The sequence below is a fragment of the Lathamus discolor genome, chromosome Z (genome assembly GCF_037157495.1).
Source record: "Lathamus discolor isolate bLatDis1 chromosome Z, bLatDis1.hap1, whole genome shotgun sequence".
NCBI classification, from domain to species: domain Eukaryota; kingdom Metazoa; phylum Chordata; class Aves; order Psittaciformes; family Psittacidae; genus Lathamus; species Lathamus discolor.
In genome coordinates, this window is record NC_088909.1 from 77,619,462 (window position 1) to 77,643,761 (window position 24,300).

A 24,300-nucleotide genomic window follows, 5' to 3' on the forward strand; every position below is an offset into this window, starting at 1 on the left:
GGGAAAGGTGCATCTTTTGAGGAGGTATAATTAAAGCCTGCAGATCAAGAATAACCGATTAGTGATTTCTAAGACTAAATGAGAAAGCAATCAGAAGCTCTGCAACTTTTACAAGAACGTTTGATACATGTGTATCTACCACAAGTATTACTTCAGTTACCCTCTTGTCAATTGGCTTGGGGTTTTTTTTTTTAACTTAAATACTTTTGGATATTTTGATAAATGCACTGGCATAGTGAGCATATAGTTTTGACTCATTACAGCTACTTAGAGATCAGGACTGAGCAATGAAGTCTGTTTGGGTGCTAAATAAAGCAAACAGCCTGAACTGCTTGGAAACACAACAGTGGTAGATGTGGGAATCCTGCATACACAGGCATGAATTGCTGCTAGCAACAGCTCTTAGCTGGTGACAGAGAAGAGGAACCACCACTTGTCAGTGATATCAGTGATTCCCTTTGTTTTGGTGGTAGGACTGGTGTGTAACTTCGCTGTCCTGTCTCACTGAGTAACAGGAGCTCACATTCTCAGAATGAAGACTTCATGAAAAAGGCCATGTGGATTTTATAAATTAGTAATGGTAACTAATGTCAGTTTGTTTAATAAATGATAAATTAACCACAAAATTACATAGCTGGTAACAACTGTATTAATAAAAGATCATTATTAAGGAGTTTATCACATTATTTGGATGCCACTGAATAGAGTTTCTAATAGCTGTCTTCAGTTTACTAAGAAGCTAACTCAAGAGCAAGCACTGTTTTTCTCTTACCGTTACATCTGCCAGGACATCAGTCCTCTGCATAATAGATCTCCACCAGGCTCCGAAAGATTCAGCCTTCAAGAGACAGGCCCAGCACTTGCAGAGTGTGAATGACAGGTACCTTTCTCTCTGCAAAGAAACAGGAACTTTTCTAGCCCTCCTACCCAGTGAGGAAGTGAAACAACTTTCTGTGTACCACTGTCAGGAAAAATCAAAGCCCTGCACACCTGCAGACCTGGGAGAGGATCTCACCTCTGGAGGCTGTAGGGTTAGGTGCCCAGTTTTGGTGTAGAAGGGCAGTGACCACTGGCATCTTACCACCTCCCTCAGGTTCACAAGAGCTTTTTCTCTTCATTAAAATATCTTTGAGTATTTGTCTTGTTAGCCTCGGATTTCCTGACTAAATATCACTCAGCCTTTTAGGAGCATATCAGAGCAAATAGCTTTTGACTTCTTGGTCTAATTGATGAGACAGATGTGACTGATTTCCCAAAAGAAAGTAATTCAGGAACATGATTAGTGTAAAAGAGACCAGAATGATCTTTCATACTCTGTCTCTACTGTAGTCTGTCAGAAATGTCATCTGCTGTGTTAGATTTTATAAACCTCAGCAATACCAAATTAACTCATCACAGATGTATATATTCTTTAAAGCATTCTAGTGAATGATTTCCTAGAAAAGAAATATAAAAATTGCAATTCCAGAAATTCTAACAAGGATCCAGGCTTACATAAGTTTATTTCTAAAGCTCTGACTTTGGTTTTCTGTCCCTAAGAGAAATTTGCAGGCCAGGGAGAGGAGTTTGTTTCAGCAACCTCTGTCTTTCAGTAGCAAGCTGATCTGGTGGGAAATGGTGGGAAATGAAAAATAGTATGTTAAAAAATAGACAGGAAAAGGGAGTGCATGTCTTTCTCTGCAGCATTTCTGTGTCCTTTTGTGCCTGCCATTGTTCTGGTGCATGAGCCATTCTGTGTTGAAAGTAAAACTGTTAAGACATAGAGGCATTTATGTACATATCTCCAGTATGCCTAATTCGCATCTTGGCACTGCAACTGGTTTTGAGAGTTTTATTTCTTGTTATTGTATGTTAACATTAGCTGTTGATTAGGGTTGAAACTGCTGGAGTTTTTAAGCTATGGAGAAAGACAGCTAGTTGTCAACAAGGCAACACTGAACTGCAAGACTTGAAAAACTTTTGAACAAAACCTTTCTAAGTATTAATAGAATCTAATGTAGATTTCTGTTCCAGCTCCTTCATTTTTCAGGAGTGCAGCAGAGCTGGTTGTATCCTGTCTGATGTTCATATCAGGTGTTGAGCAGGATAGAAAGCAGTGGCTGTTTTGAATCTGCAGGCATCAAATCAAATTAATTCTGGTTTTCATTCTCTTTACAGGAGTGCAGCTCATATTAAAACTTTTATAGGTCCCCTCTGAAATCCTTTCAAAGGGCTCTGGTCAAGAAAGCTCTTTGAAAGGAGATCTGTGGTAAAGAGACTCCTGAAAGTTTAAATAGCTCATTGTGCTTCAGCAAAGAATGCCAGGAATTCATTTCACAGGTGGGATGATTTTACCTCTGGAAATTCAGCTCTGAGTTTGCAGGATATTATTGCAGGATGGGTAGTAATTGGGGAAAATTTGGCAGACAGGGAGATTCCTGAGCCTGATGTGTAAACATCACTGCACAAACAATGTCTGATGCTGCACTTCTGTAGCTTTTCTCATAATCTGCCTTTGGTGTTTCTTAGAAGAAAGCATGTCCCTCTCTAAATAAGACTGTGTGGTTTCTTATTTGTAAAGGTCCAGCAGCCACTCACAGCACTGGAGAGCGCTGCTCTAGAGCACATGTGAAGACTGTGATCAATTTTTGAAGCTTTGACTTATATGACTTTGGGTTAAGTTTGACTCGGGTTTGAATCCTACAGCTTTGTGTGCTATGATTAAAACTACTGACTACAGCCTGGTTTCATTTCTCCATCAAGAGTTCAGCACAAACCCAAAACTACCAAAATGTCCAAAACTAGCTAAGTAATATTTCATGTTGCTTAAAATATATGTATCTTATATACATATGTTCATATATAAAAACATATATAGAGAGAGACATGTCTTTATATCTCTTGAATTCTAAATTCCCATCTTTTCATTCTAAAAACTGGATAGATATACCCTCTTGATCTGGAATTTCACAGAAGCAAAATGAGCTCTTGGAGTTATATTCAAACACATCTGATAAATACCTCTTTCACAAAGCTTTATGAAAGTCATACATAACGTTTTACAACTTTTTCCTCCACTTTTTTATAAAGAATTGTTGCATATGTTTTCTCTGCACCAAAACCAGCTCAGAACATGACACTTGTGGTACTCCTTTTAAGGGAATATCTTCTTTGCTAAGATAGCAAAAACTTTCTCTTATAACTAAGTCTGTAATGTTAACATAGTCGTGTCTCTGTGCTGCTAAATCAGAACCTATGAGCTTCTTGTGCCTGAGAGTTGTGCATGGAGCCAACAACATAGTCACTGCACTATTTCATAATAGTGTAATGTCATTCTTAGAGATTCCTGCATTCCCAGTTTAGATTTTCTGCTTCCAGACTCCTGGAATAATTTTTTGTTTTGTTCTGTTTTGGTTGGGTGATTTTGGTTTTTTTGGTTGGTTGGCTGCTTGGGTTTTTTTGTTTTGGCTCTTTTGGTGTGGGTTTTTTTTTGTTGTTGTTGTTGTTTTGTTTGTTTGTTTTGGGGGGTTTTTTGTTTGTTTTGGGGTGGGGTTTTTTTGGGGGGGGTGGGGGAGTGTTTTACTTTGTTTCATTTTGTTGTTTGGTTGGTTTTTTGGTTTTTGTGGGTCTTTTTTTTTGTTTCTCTGACATGAGCAGCAAACCTCTTATTTTACTGTCCAGAATTGTATCACTAATTTGTTTGGCAGTGGAGGATTTATCTAAACTCTTTAGGAAAATATGGCATAGTAGGATGTGTTTATTGTGGGATCTGCGCTGTTGCTGTTATTCAGCATGCAGCCAACGGTGAGAAGGTGTACTGACCTTTATATTGACACAGAGAAGAAAACTTCTTTATGATATAACCATGAAGGCATTTATATTAAAACCACATGGGGTAAATTAGTGTTTTACTGTTACAGTTAAGAGAGAGAAATGTCTGAATCATTTAGCTAAAGCAATAGTAAGAAAACTAGCATAACAGGGAAAATTCTATTCAGAAGCATGTTTTAAAGCTTTTTGCATAAGTACTGAACTTGACTGAAATTTAATTGCAAAAGAACTCTAGAAAGCTAACAATATATCTTCCAGGAAAAAGAAATAATGATGTCTTCCAGAAAAAAAAAAAAAAAAAGTAAATTCTAGAAAGAGATTTAAGGTTGATCCACCAGCTATTGAACTACTTTGTTTCACAATATTGTCCTTCCTATTTCTTGTTTGCTGAGAGATGAGTTCAATGGAATTAAATATTCCCTGCTGGTCCTCATCACTGTGCAAGTCCTGCTTTAAAAGCAACCCCTTTTCATCTTAATAGCTTCAAGACATCTTGCTTTCTTACTGAGCTCTGGACAGACACCTGGGGAAAGTTTGCGAAGATCTGGGAAGCCTGTGTCTGGATGCCTGAATGGTGGTTGACCTCAGAAGGACATACATTGTCTTCAGTAAGGAAAACCTTCGACATTCTAGCCTCAGTTGTTAGAAAGACATGCCATTTATCATAAATGAATATTTGTTGCCTTCTCCCTTTTCATCTTCTGGTTTTCCTTCTCACTTGTAGTCAAGCTGTGTGCTTAAGTATGAAGAAATAATTTAGTCAAAATAAGTAGTTACTTCAGTCAGCAAGATGTATAGCTAGCTAATGATGACATTAGAATTGGTTATATGATCTCAAGTTCATTAATACATTTTTATCATCTTCTGTTAAAAACAAATTAGAACTGTCTTGCTGCATGGTTCAATCTGTACAATAAAATGCCTATTTCTAGGCACTTGAGAGTGTTTTTGAGACCCCTTGTGCCTTTCAGCTTTACTGCCCATACTGAAAAACCACTTGCCCCTAGCAACCCTAACCCAACAAACAACACCCACCAGGCAGCATACGCAGGACAAGTGAATATTGTTTAGACAAACAGAGACTCATGTCAGACCCTTTTGGCAGAATCCTCGTGGCAGCATCATCTTCTCCCCACAAAATGACACTGCATTTCTAGCAGCATCTTGCTTCTCTTTAATTAAATTTCAGACCTAGACATGATGTGTCCCGTTTGCTGCTATTGATTACAGGCCTCATAAGACCATCATTCTAGGAACGAAAGTACTAAAAAGCCTCACAATAAAGAAATTCATTGCGCATAATTTCATGCCTCATTTGCTGCTCTTTCCTGAAATATTATTTTGGATTTTTTTTTTTTTTTTTGTGGTGAGTCATCCCTGATGACAAATCATAGACAGAAATCAGTCTTCACTGGGAGAGAGAAAGGAGATATGTTAAAAACCTCACAGAGTGAAGTCAGTGAAGACGCTGTCCCAGACAACCTTAGTACAACAACAGCTGCGTGAACTGCTTGAAATGGCATAAAAAGAGACAAAAAACCTATGGCGCAAAGAGTGTCAACCACCCTATCATGTGTCAGTGAGCACGATCTTTCTTTCATGCAGCTACTGCTTCCCCTCATCTGTTTTGTTCTGTGCTTCAGACACTGCGGCCTGTTCAGCAATTGTTGCAGAGTGAGGGCTTGGCTTGGCTGGATGTCACATTCCCCGTGCTGTGTCTGCAGCACCAAGCCTCTGAAAGTGAGGGCTAAAAAAGTTCCCTTTTCCCTCTGCCGTGACTCGGATTTGAACCGAGGTTGCTGCGGCCACAACGCAGAGTACTAACCACTATACGATCACGGCAAGCTACAAAGGATGTGCCCTGTGCCTCATGTTCTTTGTCCCCTCCAGCAGAGCCATGCAAGCATTGCCACCTAGCGCAGACTGGCTATAGCACTCTATGTGCTGTCCTCCTCCCCAAGGTGACTACTGCAGCATGCTTGGGCATCCCAGCACCAAAACCAGCACTGCCGACAGAGAGCTGCCTGCAGAAGACAGGCACAGATGTTCTAGTGGCTGAACAATATTCCTGCTCCTTTTGGCAATCGCAGTCTGGTGCAGAAATGTTTTGTTGCCTTCTGTTTGGCCAGCATCTATCTCCAAACACAACTTTTGTCTTATTTCTGTTTTCAATGCTGGGCCTAGTGACAGTGCAAAATCTGGCGAAAGGACATTCAAAGTTACGCAATTATTTTAAAAGCTGTCGAAAAGGAAGCATACAAACACACATTTCCTTCCTGCTGTAAGTCAGATCTGAACCAAGGTTGCTGTAGCCACAGCACACAGTGCCAGCCACTGGACTGTCACAGCAAGCTGGCACATTGTGGCAGGTTTTGAACAGGCGTGGTAGAAAAATAAGATTTCTAGTAAAATATTGAATGTTGGCAGCAGTGAGTCATCAAAGAAGGATTTCTGCCGTGGCTTAAGAGTTAATGTTGCAAAACACAAGTGCTTATGGTAGAGTTATTCTAATAATTTCCTTCTTAAAGATCTCATCTGCACCATTTAGTTTCACTTTTTAATTCTGTGCCTGACAATGATAACAAGAAAAAAATGATAATAGCAAGTGCCTTCACAATTTCGTTAGTGAAAAATGTAGAAGGAATAGGTGGGTACACCAGAATGTTGTGCTGCCATTCAGAGGGACCTCATCAGGTCAGAGAAATGGGCTGACAGGAGCGCCACCAAGCTCAACAAAAGGAAGTTCCAAACTGTGCACCTGGGGAGCGTCAGGCAGAGCACTGCAGCAGGCCAAGGGAGGTGATCCTTTCTCTGTTCTAGCGTTAGAGAGACACAACTGGGTGTTGTGTCCAGTGCAGGGCTCCGCAGTGCAAGAGAGACATGGACATATTGGAGTGAGCCCACTGAAGGGCCAGTATGATTATAAAGAGGATGAGAGACCTGGGACTTCTTTGGCTCAAGAAGAGCAGGCTTACAGGGGAGCTTACAGATGTGCATTATTATCTCTTGGAAGGATAAAGAAGATGGAGCCGTGCTCCTTCTGTTGTATGCAGTGACAGGGCAGAAGGCAATGGGCACAAAATGAGATACAGAAAATTCCTTTTAAACCTAAGAAAAACTTATTTACTATGAAGGTGGTTGAACAGCAGACCAGGTTGCGCAGAGAGCTAGTGGAGTCTCCATCCCTGGAGATATTCAAACCCAAATGGATGGTGCTGGGTAACCAGCTGTAGCTGACCCTGCTCAAGCCATGGCAGGTCTAGAGACTTCCAGAGGGGCTGGCCAGCCTCAGTGATACTGGTTTTCAGGAAAAAAACAAAACCAAACCAAACACACCCAAAACAAAAAACCAAATAAAACAAAAAAACAAAAAACAAACAAAACAAAAAAAAAAAAAACACAAAAAACCACCACAAAACCAAAGCCCACCTTCAAAACCACAACAAACAACACATTTCTATAACTTAACTTTTCTATAACTTAAGTTAAGTTGAGTTAAGAACTTGAACAGAGGGAGTCAATGAGTGCCAAGAAATGGGATACTGAAAGCTTGACAACTTTCTCTGTCAACATCCATAAAGCCTGTGTGAGCTGCAGAAGTAAGCAATATCTAGAAGATGAGCATCTTAGTCGGCACAAAAACATTTAGCCTCTTCTCCTGTATTTTCAGAATCTACAGAGGCTTTGCATCATGGATCTTGCCCAGTGAATGCACGTGTTACATTTTTGCTGGGAGTTAGATGTGCCAAGTCATGAGTATCAGTGGTTAAATGTATAGATTAGCAAGATTGCCTGGAATTTTCTAGCTTCTCTTCTTGCGAAGGTGAATGAACATAGATTACGTTGTTTCACTGAAACCCCCAATGATCAAGAAAAAAGGTGTTGGCTCATTTTTCTTCTGCTAACCACAAATAAAAAGACAACATTTTGCCAGTCTATTCAGACTATGTTGTTCTCTCTTCCCTTTTCTTTTCTTTTCTTTTCTTTTTTTTTCTTGATAACTCCACTCAAAGTGGTTGTTTGTATATGCTGGCATAATAATAGGAACATCAACAACTGAGCTGCAAATTAATTCCATTTCTAGGGGTTTATCTTGTCCAGTGTTTGCAGTGTCTTGGATTTCATCCAAAGGTCTAAATTATTTGAATAGTGCGCAAAGCCATGTTTCTGCACCTAGACACATATGTACAGCTTTATTTGCATTGCTTGCTAAGATTCTGTGTGCTAAATAAAAGACTTTTACATCAGTAATACACACAGTGTCATGCCACATACATGCCATAACATGCTCTTTATTTTTATTAAATGCCTATCTACATATTTGAGGCTTACATATTTAAGGCACTTCAGTAATCTTTCTGTGTTGCTTACATCCTTAGTGCTTCTCTTAAATTGAAACCAAAACAGATTATTGTCAGAGAATCCAGTGCAAAGCTACCAATTCTGTGATATTAGGCGTCATTCACAAAAAAAAAAAAAAAAAAAAAAGTGATTTTTAAAACCTTCTAAACTCAAAAGCATGTTTGCAACACTATTAAGTATGCCTCTCTCTGCCTTTGATTAGGCTTGTGTATTCGTAACTGTTAAACTTGACTAGTTACTGTTGATACCGAGGGAAAAACCTGTTGCATTAGACTGTCAGCATGTCTGAATACGAAACAAGACTCTAGAGGTTCTTTGATTTGATAGCTTGTTAGTTATGTTTCTCTAATTGGCTGTGGCTGCTGAAATTTAGGTAAAAGCTTGATTAGTTCAGAAATTGGGAATCTTAACCTAGTGGTACTAAATGCAAGTCGGTCTCCTTGAAATAATCCTGGCACACTGCGTTTCCAGTATTTCCCCACTTAAAATAACCCAGGAAGCAGAGGTTGGGCCTAACTTGGTAAGAGAAGCAAGAAAAAATTTAGCTCACAGGTGCCAAAGTTACCTTATATTAGAGTAGACAATGGCAACATCAAGGAAAAGGGGGCTTCAGAATAAGACAAAAACCCAGAAGCAAGTAGATTTTGAAAGATGTCATCTTTTTTTGTAATCAAGGTGAGGCTCTTTGGGCACAGCAAGACCTCTTAAGTGCATAAGCATCCTAATTTACAGTAGTAGAGCAAACCTCTGTCCCAAGACATGGCCCTAAGAAGCACTTTGCAATACCGTTTTTGGTATTGCAGGAAATGATAGTGCTACAGTTAAGATTATGCTGTTGCTGCCAATAAAATCCTGTCACCCTGTCATCTCTCTTCCCCTTATGCTACTACCTTTCTTTCCTTGTGTATCATGACTTAAATTTTCACTGCACTGAATTTCTGCTCCTGTGCAATCATATCAGCAAAAAGTAACACATGGGTACATGTGATGGGCTATTTCCCTCTTACATTTAGTAAAACAGCCTCAGAGCAAGAGGCTTTTTCCTGGGCTACATTAATGATGCAGACCCAGCTGCTAAGCTCTGTGCAATTTTCTGAGGGAAAACAAACAAACAAAACACAAACACACGCACACACAAAACCCAAACCACCTCCCTAAGGTGTGTTTCAAAGCAAACTCTCTGATAAACTAAATTCCACTCCAATTGTCCTAATTTGATCATCATACCATTAAATGAGACAGAAAAGCCCTTGTGGTTAAACTAAACATTTGCAACAGAGTATTATCTCGGCAACTGGGAAAAATTTAGAAATTAAGCCTGCTATTATACTTATTTTTAATTGTCTGAGTTACTGTGTGTGGACAGATTATACGAGAATTTAACACAGTCAGCAGAATGATTAGGATATTTATGCAGTGTATTATTGAAAGGCAAAAAAACTTGGTTTTGAAGTGTATTACTGTTATTTTCAATATCATTTTTTAAAAGACATCTTTTATCAAAATGTGAGGCTGATGATGGACATTTTACCATTTAAAATAATTTAAAAATTAATTTCTTATGCTATGTTAGTACTGGCTTAATGTAAGAGCTAGTGGGGGTTTTTGTTTTTTGTTTTTTTTTTTTTACTTAGACACAAATTTTCATAGTGTCTAAACAATACACTGGGTAATAAACATGCCTTTAAGTAAATTTGGCTGGCAAATTAAACATATGTGTGCCTGAGGAAATCCATAAAACAACCCATGACCCCTCAGTTAGAATTCTCCTGGTGCAGAAACTTGCCTCACATAATGCTGAGGGGAAACCTTAGAGGAACAGTGACAGTGACTGAAAGCTAACACATACACATCCAGCTGTGTTTCAGTCTGCATGGCACACATATGCCAAAACTTGTTTTAATTAATGACCAGTATTTGCTTTACTTTTTATTTTTGGAAGTTGTTCTAGCTCGAAGGCAGTTTAGAAGTGATATATCCCCCCATAATGAGCATGTCAGACAAGAACAGACTATTGTTTGGAGACTCGTGGTTTGAAATCCTACCTTTTATACTTGAATTTGATGTAGATGCATGGAAAGCTACAGTCAAGACCATCTGTTTAAGTGATCAGCAAAGAATTCTCAGACTTTGAGGTGTTATAGTGCAGAGGAGCCAAGCAAATGGAGGTTGTTTGGCCATGCAGACAGTACTGTTGCTCAGAAGAAACTCTTCCATGCAATAACTAAGGTAATGGTGGAAAAAGTTTATGGGAGCCACATTTAACTTGATTTACAGCTTGTTCTAAGAAAAGGATAACTATGAGGCAAAGCCACAAAGGAAATATTCACACAGTTCTCTTATGCAATGGCTGCTTAACACTGTGTGTAGAGGACTGACAGCTGTAATAAAGGAATTGTCATCAGGTCATTTGAATCACAACCAAAATGTGTCTGATAATGGAGAACATTTAAGCATCTTCAAGTTAGGAAAAGGATTTCAAAATAATTTTCTTGAATAAGAGATTTTTGATAAAAAGAAAAATTAATGAGAATGCATTAGACTCTCAGAAATTCAGCTTTCACAAAACAAGGTACACATGACACCCAGAATAATATTTAATCAGGTTTAGGTTTTGTTGCTGGAAAAAAAAAAACCACAAACAAACCCAAACCAGATCTCTCTGGCTTGTTGCTCCAATATGAAGATTTCTCTCAACAGAATTATGCAACAAGGAATGAAATGACATTTCAGCCACAAATCTGCAGCCAAGCACCTTGTTATCTTCATCTTGGTCTAGGCAGTATTGTCCCCTGTTAGCATCAACCAGAAACCATGAATCCCTCCTCTTTCTACTGTATGCATCCCAAGCTTCCATGCTTCTTCAATTTGAAGGATGTTGTTAGTTTCCTGAAACTTTCATCATAATAACTAGCTGTCTAATTCCTCTAATACGTGAACAGCCATTAGCAGCATAGCATAACCCTTCCAGCAGTAGTTTGCTACTATCCCATGCCTGGCAAACACTGGACATCTGAAGCTTCAGTACTGCTCTTTGCTGTGGAGTCTGCTTTGCTGCCCTGATGGATATTTGTATTGAAGTCTCATGATAGCCATGTTTGCCTACTGTCATCACCTCATAGTGCCTGTGGCTGTAGTAACTGTTCACAGATATTGCTGCTGCAGCTCAGCATTTATCTTCAACTATCAGACTGTGCTCCTCGCTGTTGCAAGAAAAATGCTGCCAGCGCTTAAACACAGGAGAACAAAATGTTTTTATAAGGAAACTTATAAACTCCTTTTGTCTTTCAGCTGCTGCCTATAAGCCTTGTGTAAAACCATGTCACAACACAATTAGCAATAGACTGATAAAATATAAGATGATCCATAAAAAGTTATGCAGACTGTTGTGCAAATTGATCAAATCCTTGTATAACTTTGCTAAAACTTCACATGGTGCTTCACCTTCTGTAAAGGTGTTTTCAGGTTCCTTCTTTGAGCCTTTTTAGGTGTATTGCCACTTCCGCTACCAATATTTTTTTTAGAGAAAGGTAACATTGTTACCACCAGAACTGCTGTTACTCAGAAGATCCAATGTTTAAGTCCATGTACATACAGGACTACTCTTGCTGGTTTTTGGCTACCAAGAAGCCTTTTCACCTCTGTTTTTAATGTTTCTTTCAGATTTGAAACTGGCTTAGTCCTGAAAACACCCTCACAAGCATAGTAGATTGTATATTACAAATCTATCACAGGTTCATTCTGTATGATGCTGACAATAAAAACTTAAGCATTTGTCTAGTAAAATACTGTTACTGTCAATGAGAGAACAGCAGTATACCATTGGGCCGATGAGAGCTCAAATTCATTTCACTGTTGATACTGTCCCATAAGCAATAGTAAGATGTCAACTACATACATGCTAGTGCTTGTCTTGTTTCTGTGAGGCTTTTCAGATTGCAATGAGAAGATACTGTAGTTTTTGTCTTCTTTTTTTTTTTTTTTTTTTTTTTTTTTTTATGTACCATCTTATATCTCTTATATCTCTGGGGATACTTTTTGTCAGTTCAGTTGTGACCCTTATATTGGCTGCACCGTCTGCTCCCTAAGCACCAGTTCAACAACCTACACTATAAACCATACATAAATGCATTTTCTATTCTTGGTAACAAACCAGTAGACTTAAAAATTTATTGTAATGTTTGTTAATTAGTGCTAAAATAAGGGGGTTCAGATGATTATAGTCAGATATTGTTGTGCTAATTACATATTGAATATGGGGGTTAGGAGATGACAAAATAAGAGCTGCTGCTAGTAGGGACTTTTTAAACTCTGGAGGTGGCAGAACTTTCCAGTGCTTTCGGTCCTAAAGTTAGAAAGACATTACACTCAATGTTGAGGTCTTCCACTATATTATATGCTGAATGCAAAACAAAAATTAAACAAAAGACACCACTCAAACCCCACATGTATGTTGTTTAAAAATGTTCCAATTATCTTACTTAATGCGCTACATGCAGCTAAAAGTGCTAAAGAGTCCATATTCATGATATTTTGTTATGTTATAAAATTATAGAGCATAAAAATAAAAATTATCTGACTTAGATTTGTGAGCTAATTAAGATTTACTTGGCAGGAGTTCATAAGGAACAAGCAAAATAATGTCAAACTTCAGGCTTCCTTGAGAAATCTAACCTGTGACCCCTCATTCAGCATTTGACTGGTTTGAAAGAGATTTTCTTATGCGGAAGAAATATTTTTAGAGAATATCTACTTTTTAAAAAGCTCAAATAATTAGTTGGTTGATATCTGTGAAATAAAAAAATGTTAAGCGATTGCCAGGTAAATAAAAGAATCAGTCCAGGAGCTGGATAATATCATAACCTAAACCTCAGAACTGAATTAAGGCCATTGATTAACACCGTCTGACCCTTGAGATTGATTCACACCATTGAAATCTACTTGGTGGCTGTTAAATGATTGTGTAAAAAAGGAGCTATTATTTTATAATAATTTCACCAGTTATGTCTACATTTTTAACGTTTGAATGATTCAGGTTATTCAGTGATACGATCTGATTTGTTTAACTAAAAATCTGTACCTTTTTTGGCGAAAGTACTTATACTGGGGCCAAAAGCAAAGTGACAAGGTTTTCTCGTAAGCAGGAATGCTGTTGCCTTACCATATCCCTCAGTATCCCTCCCTTTTTTATCTACATCAGAATCATATTAAACATGTGATGGGGGAGAGTTTTTTATAAGGCTGGGGCTGTAAAGTGATTGCAGTTTCACATGCTGTTCTGTCTGTAATTGAACTAGGTTTACTGCTGCCACTTCTCATCTGTTAAGCACCGCTACATTCACCAAAGGTTATAACCAGTTCACATCTTCCAGCATAACAAGCCATGTGTTCACCCTCCAAGGGGCCTCTCATATTCCGTGAACATCTTTCATGGTAGGAAAGACCAATTAGGAGTGAAATACAAAAACTCTTGATTTTGGAGGACGGTGTCAGGGAACAATAATATTAACCTAGCTCAGCTGTGCTTGAACATTATGGTTGATAACTCACCTGTCTGTAATATGAAAGGGGCTGGGAAAATTGTCCATAGTCTTGCATCCACTGACCACAGTAGGCATGTCATTCAATCTGTGTATAATTGAATTTTCCACCTCTCAAAGGCACTGTGAGAATTTAATTTATTAATGTTGGCAAATCCCCATTTCTCAGAAGAGGCAGTACATTGCCTATGGTATCTAGATATTAATTCAATTATATAAATGATAAATGTTATTTCAAAATCAGATATATTCCCAAGCATGATAAACCTCCTTTTAGGATGCATTAGTAGTGATTACAGCTATAGGATCTAAATATTTATATAATCAAGTATTTACCAACCAAATTATTACATGAGCTGTCTTAGATGAATGTAACCTGAAAAGGTTAAAGTAACCTTGAGGCAATTAATCTCTTCTCCTGCAATGACCAGTACCATGAAATGTTTATCAAACATGACCTTATCTTCTCTCATTTCACAGTACACTATCAGTGTCCTCAGACTACAGTGAATTCATTGCTGTGGTATTTTTGAGGAGAGCAAATCACTGACAGCCCAGAAATCTGATTTCTGTTCTCTCCTCTCTCCCAGTCCTCAGCAAGACATAAGACTATATCCTTATTTTTCTTATTTCTGTAAAATCCAGATAACAAAGTAAACTAACCGTGGCTGATAGAAAAATGCTTTGCAAATTGGGGATGAAACACATGGAGGAAGGTCACCCACCACATGTGTAGAATTTTAACACCAGTATCCGTAATACTGTCCTAAATGTGGCTCCAGTTCAAATGACTAGCTGCAGTCTCAACAATGATAACCAGTTGGAAATATTTAAAGCCTCTATGAGTATTAAGCAATAGAGTTTTATAGTTTTTCAGAGATGTTATTGCCCTATACAAACAATAAGTTGAAGCAGAAAGAGGTAACTGTCATGCCAGTCATAGCATACTTTTTAGCATGACTTAAATGATAGAATGAATCCTGATTTTAGACTTCATTTTGACTAAAACTGCAGCATAAAGACATTATTATTACTGTCAAAGACAGAGCATGGGGCTTTTTTTCTGTATTAGTAGTTTATACAGATGTGGTTATATTTAGTTATGCCCCATGAAAACCACACCAAATTATTTATCTGTTAAGACTTAATAACACATTTCATGTAATTTTTGACTTACTACATCTGGTTAAGCGATTCCCCCCCTTCCCCTCTGTTCCCACCTCTCACCCCCAAATCTTCAACAATTTAGTATTTAACTGAGCATTTCTGCTAAGTAAAACAAGCTCCCTTTGCAGGAAAGGGTATGGATCTGCATAGGTCTTCTGGACAAAGTCTTGGTGCTCATTGGGTCTTGTAATTTGTTTCAGCTAATTGTATTTTCTTATTGATCTTATTTGTTTAAAGCACCAATAAAAGTACAAGGAATCAAAAATTTATCTACATGGAGTCTTGACCCACTGATGAAGACTACTGGCCCTGTAAGGACAAAGAGGCCTGCCTTGAGACTGTTTTTCACTAGGCATTAGAAAGCTAACTCCTTTCTGTGAAAAGAAACTAAGATGTTGACTACCAAAGGAAACCATATTATGCCTTATTCAATGCTGAAGTGCTTCATTCACTGCCTGCTGTATCTCACATCTTTCTCATGACAGCAGAAAAATCGCTCAGCCCTCTCCTTCAAAAGCAGGAGACCAGTTTAAAAATCATGAGATTTGCTAAGAAACCATTAAGAGATAAAGAGAGCACATTTTTTGAAGGAGCTGTGTAGAAGGGGGATAAAACCAGACATCTACTTTTTTTAGATGCTCTGAATGAAAACAGACATATCATTTTTATCAGTATATTATTATTAGTTACAATTACATGGTTAAAATTAGAATTCTTATATAATCCTCTGTCCGCAACAATTGCTTAAGGAAAAACACCAAACATCATGAAAATCAGAATAATGACATACAACGATACTACAATTCATAAATCTCCAAGAAAGTCCTCATTTTTCAAAGTCTGGTACAAAAAGAAAATCTGCTATGACAAGAAGTGTTCTTCCTAATACTAGTTTCCCTCTTGATCGTTGCTCTCCTTGGACTCAGCATATGCTGACTGCTGTGCATGAATCAAGAACTTCTAAGATGTGTGACATGTTTCTGTTCCAAGTTGCAAAGTTTCATGGATTTGTTTGTAACATTCTGTCCTTACCAGAAACTGTGACCAATTAAGCCTAGAAAGCTCTCTTGGACGGATGAGCTTGTCTCCAAAACACAGAGAAAGCATGTTCCATATTAAATTGCATTATTTTGCACGTCTAATTTAAGATCCTCTGGGAACTGGTGTTCATAAACCCCACCGCATCTCACTCCTCTTCCCTGCCTCTTGTAGCAGCCTAATATCTGACTATTACATACCTAGACCTTTTGAGATTTTATTCATATGACTTAAATTTTGGTCCCCAATATGCATATGCCGAAAAAAAAGCAAAACTGGAAAGTGAAGAAGGAGCAAAATTGCCTTTCTGCGCAACTGTGGGAACTCTTTGCTTTGCTACATGGTTATAGAAAGATTGTGTTCTTCAGATACATGTTAGATTGGCATGTTACTGTCTGTTTCTTTGTATCCAACACTGCTAACTACTGTAGAACGGGACTATTCTTAGACAAGATAGATTAGCATGCCACAGCTTCTACAAGAAAAAACTGCTCTGAATCACATAATGACAGAGCAGTTGGGGGTGCAAGGGACCTCTGGAGGTTGTCCGATCCACCTCCTCTGATCAAGCAGGGACATCTAGAGCAGGTTGTACAGGACTGTCCAGGCAGATTTTGAGTATCTCCAAGGGTGAAGGTTTCACAATCTCTCTGGGCAACCTGTGCAGTGCTCAGGCACACTCACTGTGAGAAGGTGTTTCCTAATGTTCAGAGGGAACATCATGTGTTTCAGCTTGCACCCATTGCACCTGATCCTGTCACTGGGCACCACTGGAAAAAGGCTGGTTGCATTTTATTTACGCCCTCCTTTCAGTTATTTATATACATTGATAAGATCCCCACTGAGTCTTCTCCTGCATGGACAAGACTGAACTGGACACTGCTTCCTTACTCATGTTTTATCTCTGCTCTGGTTAAGGTGAAACTACCCCTAGATGTATTTGCTCCTGCAGAGAAACAGCACGTCTCGTCTATGAACAGGACATGCCTTTCAATGTGTCAGAGCAGCAATGTTCTGGACATGCTGAAGCCAGATATTTCAGCTGTGGTTTTGGGGAAAATGTTTTCTCTGACAGCATTAGATGGTGGAAGTCCTAGTAAAAAAAAAAAAGTCATGTCAGCTAGTGGAGTTTTTTGTGGCAGCCATCAGGCAACCTATCACCAGAATTAGGTAAATCAGAGTTAGGCTTTTTAGCTCTAAAGAAATTCTTACTGCCACCACTGGAAAGGTGCTAGAATGAATGCAGAACATCTTCCAGAACAGCCTGAGTTTAGAAAAGCTGCAGTAAAGGATGGTGAAGGGATAATCTGTTGGAAGTAGTCACTTCTCATGTGTAGTGAGATGCTTCCTCTGTCAGATCTAGAATTACCATGCTATGACCAGCCTTTCTTTCAATAAACTGGCAATTGTAACCAAAAAGCAGACTCAAACAAGGGAATAACATTTATGGGGGAAAAAAAGAAAAAAAGAAAAGTGTAAGAAATTAAAGTGTATGCTTGGATTCAGTTCCTTAGAAGTCTGGAAGACAGAAAATTTTGCTGTTTATTCACGCTCAAAAGTTTCATAATCAAAACATCTGCAAGCAAAATATTGTTTTAAACACTTCTATCCCCAGACTCATCTCTACACAATGCCACAGGTTTCCAGCAACAGATTTCATAATGCTGATGACTACATTGTGAGCCTAGCAGTCCAGAGAAAGTTTTCCATCTACTGTATAGTTTGGCTGTGCTGTATATATCTCACCAGTCTGGCTGTAAGTGTGCCATAAAAGATTGCTCCGTAGGCCTCACTAAGCTCAGATAAACAGTATTCACTGCTCTCCCCTTGTCTATACAGGATGTTACAGAAGGTAATCCAGTTGGTCAGATATGATTTACCCTTGCTAAATCCATACCCCAAATCACTTTGTTCTCCTTCATTCATGTAGACGTGGCTTCCAGGAGGACTCACATCATAATCTTACCACAGAATGAGGCGAGGCTGACCAGCCTGATGCTCCCTAGACGATGCTCCCTAGACCCACCTTCTTGTCCTGTATGAACAAGGCTGTGTGTCCTTTACCTTTTTTGAGTCATCAGAAACCTCTTCAAAACACCATGACACTTTAAAGGTGGCACAGAGTGTCTCTCAGGGACATCAGCCAGCTCCCACAACATCCTGAGATGCATTCTGTCTGGCCCAGCGACTTGTGTTATGTCCAACCTGCTTGAGCACTCTTTCGCTCAATCCTTCTTGACCCTGGGTAATGCTTGATTCCCCAAGACATTGATAATAGTCTTACTTAGGACACAGTAGGGACCTAGGATACATGAAGACAAACATAAACAGTAAAAATCAAGGCAAAGAAGTCACGGGGCGTCTTGGCTTTTTCCATAGAAGGCCTTATTGCTGCTCTTCATGTACCTTGATGATTTCAGCCCCCACTAAGTTTCAGCTTTCCTAACTCCATCTTTTTTGTACCTCAAAAAGTTCTTGAAGCTTTGGCCTATATTGCATAACTCCTAACAAAGACACATATTATTTCTGATACTGTTTTTTGCAGACCCATTATTGCTTTCACGCTGGTAACACAGAAAAGAAAAATGAATTATTCAGGACACGTCTCCAAGGTCCAGGGCTACTGCTCAATGTCTCTCAATCCATCCTGTACTGCGCCTCACATCAACAGCACTTGTCTGCTGAATCAAATCTTATATGATAAAAAATCTTATTCCTGTACATCAAAGAAACATAATTAGTCAGAATTCAGAAAAATTAAGAAATAATAAATATGGCTAATATTGCCTCCAGTGTTATCTTCTGTGTTACACAGCTGAGCAAGAGCCATTCTACAACGCTGCTCCATCAGCTGAAACACTTTTATGTCTCTATAGTCCCAATAAAAAAACATTTATAATTCTCAGTTCCAGCTGTAGGTGGCACTGCATGACACCATGCATGCTTTTTACTTCTGTATTCAGATTTCTTTTCTAGGTAGTACAGCTAGCCTCCAACCTTCTCACAGCTTGTGCCTGTGACAGGCAACTGAGGATGTTTGTCTGAGAATGTAATTAAAACAACACATGAGCAGAGAATTTTCCAAAGTTATGAGAAGTTCTGTCTGGAACATTCTAAGCATTGTTAGGTGAATATATTTTACTCTATTTCCCCATCAAAAATCTGATGTAGAAAATTCCTTTCAATGAGCAAATATGGGACATAGAGAAGTAAGTGTAGTATGCCAGCTAAGGCATACACTATAGGAATCCAAAAATCCATAATTGTTTGAAATCCACCTCCTGCTCCACTATTATATATGGAAACACTCATATAACCTTCATTTTTGGAGCTTCAGAGACAGCCTCTTCTTTGAGATTTTTAACTCCTTTTAAGTTCTGTTTCTGTTGCATATATAGTAAAAGACTGGTAGCAGTTTTTCTGTTGTCAGACAGGAGTTCTGTAGTGGATTGGTCTTTATGTCCTTACCCGAATATTCATGCCTGATCTTGATGTAAAGCTGCCCTTTATGCATTTGTCAGTAAAGGGGAAGGGGTGTTTTAAACTTTTAATACTGGAGAAGCAAATGTTTAGAAATCTATGCATGTTACTAGCACTTTTCTGTGTGCTCAGTCAAAAAAATCACAGATGAGGAGCATTCAGAACAAGGTTTTCAATTGAGCTTATTTTCTCTGAACATACTGAATAGCATAAATGCTGGATCTGGAAACTATTACAACATTTTTAGAAGCTGAAAAGTAATCATAATGAGATCGTGCAAACAATGAACTCCATTCTCTCTCTGACATACAGAAGGATTTACGAACATATTATTGCCTGTGCATTCAAAGAAAAGTCCCTTGTGCATTAGCACAATAGGACACAAATATCCACTGAGTTCTTCCATAATTACAGTGCTAGTTTTACCCATTTATGTTTTTTTAATTATTATTCTAACAGTAGATGGCAACATTTAGTTGAATCTTGGCAAGCTGTTGTGAGCTTTACAGAGTCATTTCAGTTCTGATTTTACTCATGAGACTTAGCGATACAGAAAAATAACGTATAACAGCATATAATTAGAAACTATAAATTAACTAAATTGTTTAATTATCTATATGAATTAATACAGCAATTACCTTATTTTCTTCCAAATTCCAACTTGCCCAGGTTAGTTTTTGACTGAAAGCCAGCTGTGCTCTGAGAGTTTATCTGGCATTTTGGAAACATATCAATCTCCTAAGGGTTAAGCTTTCCTTATGCAAAGCCATAACTGCAAAAAAGCAGCAGGCTAATTTCTTAAAGGGTTATCAATAAAGCTTTTCCTGAACTGCACAGCTTGGATTCAGATCTGAACTGCCAGCATCTCAGGATGTTTGGATCCAGCTTTTCAATGCAGGCATTTACAATTACCTTGCTTTTACCCTATCTGTTTGCCCTGATAGGTGCTCTGTGAATATTCCCCTTTAATGCTGAAGTTACTGAGAATTCAGATGTTGACTTGATGGAAACAAGAACATCCCCTGTAACACTAAAGTCTAGAACTGCTCTCAGTTATTAAGAACAAAGTAAAACTGAAATCTCAGAGCTTGTCTTGTAACAGATGTCTGCATGCCTCAGGTGCAGGCTCAGGCATAAGGTGAAGCAGTAAGTCACTCACCCAAGATGGGCAAGTATCCACATCCTGTGCTGTATTCTAGTCTTTGGATACACAGGGAAGGTACTTGCGTAATGTCTGGCCTTGGCAGAAGAGGCCATGGGCTTAGGAAAGGAAATGTCAGCTTCTTGGAGCTCTCTAGGTATACTAGTCAAAATAAGGCTATATGTGCATTTAATTAGAATAGGCAGCACTTCATGAACTACATGCTTTGTAGATCTGTTCAAGAAACATATTTTCCTGAAGTTTTAATTTTTTAAAATAGTAAATACAGACCTTTGTATAACATACATCTCTGAGTGTGTGATTTCTTGTCTTTATCCACCAAATCTTGAACTTCAGTTTCTCAACAGCAAGAAGAAAAACAATATAGTCAAGAAACAAACATTCACCAAATTCTTCCATCTAGATGACAGTGAAAGTAAAAAGCAGATCACCCAGTATCTTAACATTCATGGTCTTGTGAAACCTTCTGACCGAGGCACAGTATTCTCCATGGATAGTGCATCAGTCGCTCAGAGAGGCTGGGGCATTATTCCTGGCTTTTAGAAACACAGCCTGGGCCTTGTGCTGTTGTGCAGAGAAGTACAGAAAGAATGTTTGAGAGTAAGAGGGGGAGCTGAGTGAAGAGAGGGGATCCATGTACAGGCAAAAGAGAAGAAAAGAGAAAGGAAGAAGGCCCAAATGCTGGAAAACGAGATGGCTTTTAAGCTGCCACAGGTTTAACAAAAGCAAGCATGAAGCTATCCAAGAGGGAGTAAGCTTCTTATCATAAATACACAGATGATTTCATAGGCATGCTCTGGATCTCACCACACTTCCACGTGTATCCTGTGAAGTAGTGTTTCATGTCTGACTTTTGTTGTAGAAGGATATCTCCTATAGAACTTCACCAGAGGCTGCACATTCCACTGGGCATTGATGTGGATGTGGAGTTGTTCAGAGAATGCCCTATGTATCTGTATCTACTGCACTTTTTTTTTTTTTTTTTTTTTTTTCTGATAATGGAATGAAAGATAGAGTATTAAGAAATGGAGTATTCTGGAGTTGTAAAATCTACTAAATGTAAGGCAGCCTCTGTACTCTTCAGATACACTGAGATGAAGTTATCTCTAAAGAGGTGTGTAATCAGAGGAAGACAGAAGCATCTAGAGATAGGGTAAACAGATTAGAGTTAAGTAACTGAGGCTGCCCTCTGTGCTTTGATTGTGACTGCAGATTCCTTTGAATTCATCTTTCTGCAAGGAAATCCAGTGCAGCTGCTTGAAAAAACTCTGACTGTGAAGTGAGTGAGAATAGGAAGCTGCTAAACTTTTGGCTGGCTGCTGGACCAGTTTTGAATCAAAAGCAGGAGAATGTCCCAGCACAAAAGACACAGAGCTTTAAAAGATGAAAAGCAAGAAAAATCAGGAGATTCAGGGTCACTCATCTTACAAAAGAAGTTGCATTACACTTACAAAATGGTATGCCAATGTAGATTTATGTTTACAAAATAAAAAGGTCTGTAGATGATTGAATGATCCTGGAAGGAATTAGTCAGGAAGGACAGGCACACATTTTCAGTAATCTCTCCTAAAACAACAATGCATTTAGGCAGTAATTGCCTACTAGCAATGTGTGCCATTTGATGAAGCTGGAGGATACAAACATAGCCAACCCAGAAGGTTAAATGGGGGAGTTGCAGCATAACTTTTAATACACTGCAGCTTGAAAATAACATGGGTAAAAGAGGGCCTCTGATTTGGTGCTGTCTTTTCTGGAATGTATAGTGCAACTGGATCCAAATTTTGGGAAAGTGCCCAGTTTCAGATGTCTAAAGCCTCTGTTGAAAGCAGTGGAGACTATACACTGCCAAAGTTTTATGTATGCAACTGCAGATTGATTGCCTAATGGCAGTGGTGGGCTTTGATCATGAGTGTCTGCAGAGAGGAGTCTCAGTAGGTGCCCTTTTCCTCTGTTTTCCCTTTACTCTTCTAACTACAAATTCTACTGTTTTTCTATGCTTCCCCCCTGTATTTACTACAAGCCTTTCTTTCACTGATACCTGAGACATAAAAGTTTCTCTCTCCACATATTTCTTTTCTTTAATGGTTTGCTAGTTGAGGACTGTGTGAGAGTAGTTGGGTGCTGAAGAAGGTGCGAGGGTATGCAATTGCTCTAACACTGTCTATTTTGAGCTTTATGGGTGAGAGAAATAGATGAAGATAATTTCCTCTCATTCCCTGTTTCTCATTAGCAAATTGTAAAGAATTCTAGGTATAGAGCATCCAACTGGGGTCATCATCTGTATGCAAGGGTAAATTCTTTCTTTACAGTTTAGTCAATGTATGAGTCAGAGTCACATATAAGATTTAATAATCTAATCATAAATAGTGGTTTTGTTCTGATGGCAAATCAAAATCTAAATCCAGTAGGATTACATGTGAAATCTTGAAGATTCCCAGCTAACCATATATTGTGATTCCACTTGGTAGCTAATAGGACTTGGAAAATTGCTTTTATTGGCCCTTACTTTCCATTTTACGTACACTCCTGGAATTGTGTAAAATGACAGCAAACTGCCATGAATGTACCCTTCGTCAATATTTATTGCTCACTTCCTCCCTTTAATGAAAAAACTGGCGATGCATCAATTTTACTGCCCTTTTACTGAAAAGAAAAAAAAAAAAAAAAGAAAGTAGCACTTTTAATACTTACATATCCAACAGATGAGGTGAAATGACAAAGAAATGTCTGACAGTTTAGGCTCTGGCTTTTTGGTGAAAAATCTTGCACTTAAAACGTATTCTTTTTTAACTTTTTTTTTCTTTAGATCATGCTTGCCCTGAAATCAGCCTGTACATTTTTCTTTATAACTGCAGTTGTAGGGAATCATCTCAGAAGCTTCCAATTCTGCTACAAAGACAGATGTTTGAACAATCCCCTCCTGCTCAGTATCAGCTGTTCAGCAGAGCTTGCCTCTGAAATAAAGGACCAGTTACCTCTGATTCTGGCTGCCTTTTCAGGAATGATACAGGGAATTTTTCAACAATAAAGGTCCCTTCTTTGCTCTAGGGCTCAGCTAGAAAGCCTCTGGCAAGCACAGATTCAGCTCACCATCAATAGAACTTGCTGTGGCTCGTCACTCTTAAAACTTTACATACAGGTCAATTATACAACTAGCATATTTTTATCAAGGTGTGATGCAGATCTTCACCCTGAACTCCCCATGAATTCTGTATCTATTCCTTTCAGGCATGAAGGATTTGTTTATTGGCAGCAGTAGATCAGGCCTTTAGAAAGAATGCAGGTAGCCTCACATTCTGTTCCGCTGCAAGGACAGTGGGATAGTAAACCTGATTCAGTGTTCAAAGATAGATAGTCTTGAAGGCTACACTGTCACATCATTTTACACATAAATCAGTGTCCTTGGGTGTGGTTATGAAGAGGATCTAAAGAAATGAAACTGATAACCCCCAGACTAGGTAAGGATATAGTGTCAGGTATGCTTCTCAGGTTTACCATGTGGTTTTCTCTAAATAGGCTTCACAAGGAGTCCCCTAAACATGCAAGCAAGCTACATTGCTGTTTTCCTTTCTTTTGATCCCTGGGTTACCGTCCAGGAAAGGTTCTTTTTCTTCAGAATCTAAAAGCTTTCTGAGAGGTGGACTGCAAAGTGGAAAATAAAAATGAAAACTGACTTTGAGTATTAGGGCCTTGACCAGGGAAGGGAGCAGGAGAACATTCCCTATAGATGAACTCCCATTT

General features: G+C 38.6%; 1 non-coding gene across 1 annotated transcript; it reads right to left on the reverse strand.

The window, feature by feature from the left end:
- Positions 1-5,580: 5,580 nt before the first annotated feature.
- On the reverse strand, positions 5,581-5,652 carry TRNAH-GUG (transfer RNA histidin (anticodon GUG)). The gene has a single exon. It is a non-coding gene; the product is annotated as a tRNA-His (tRNA).
- Positions 5,653-24,300: the final 18,648 nt, after the last annotated feature.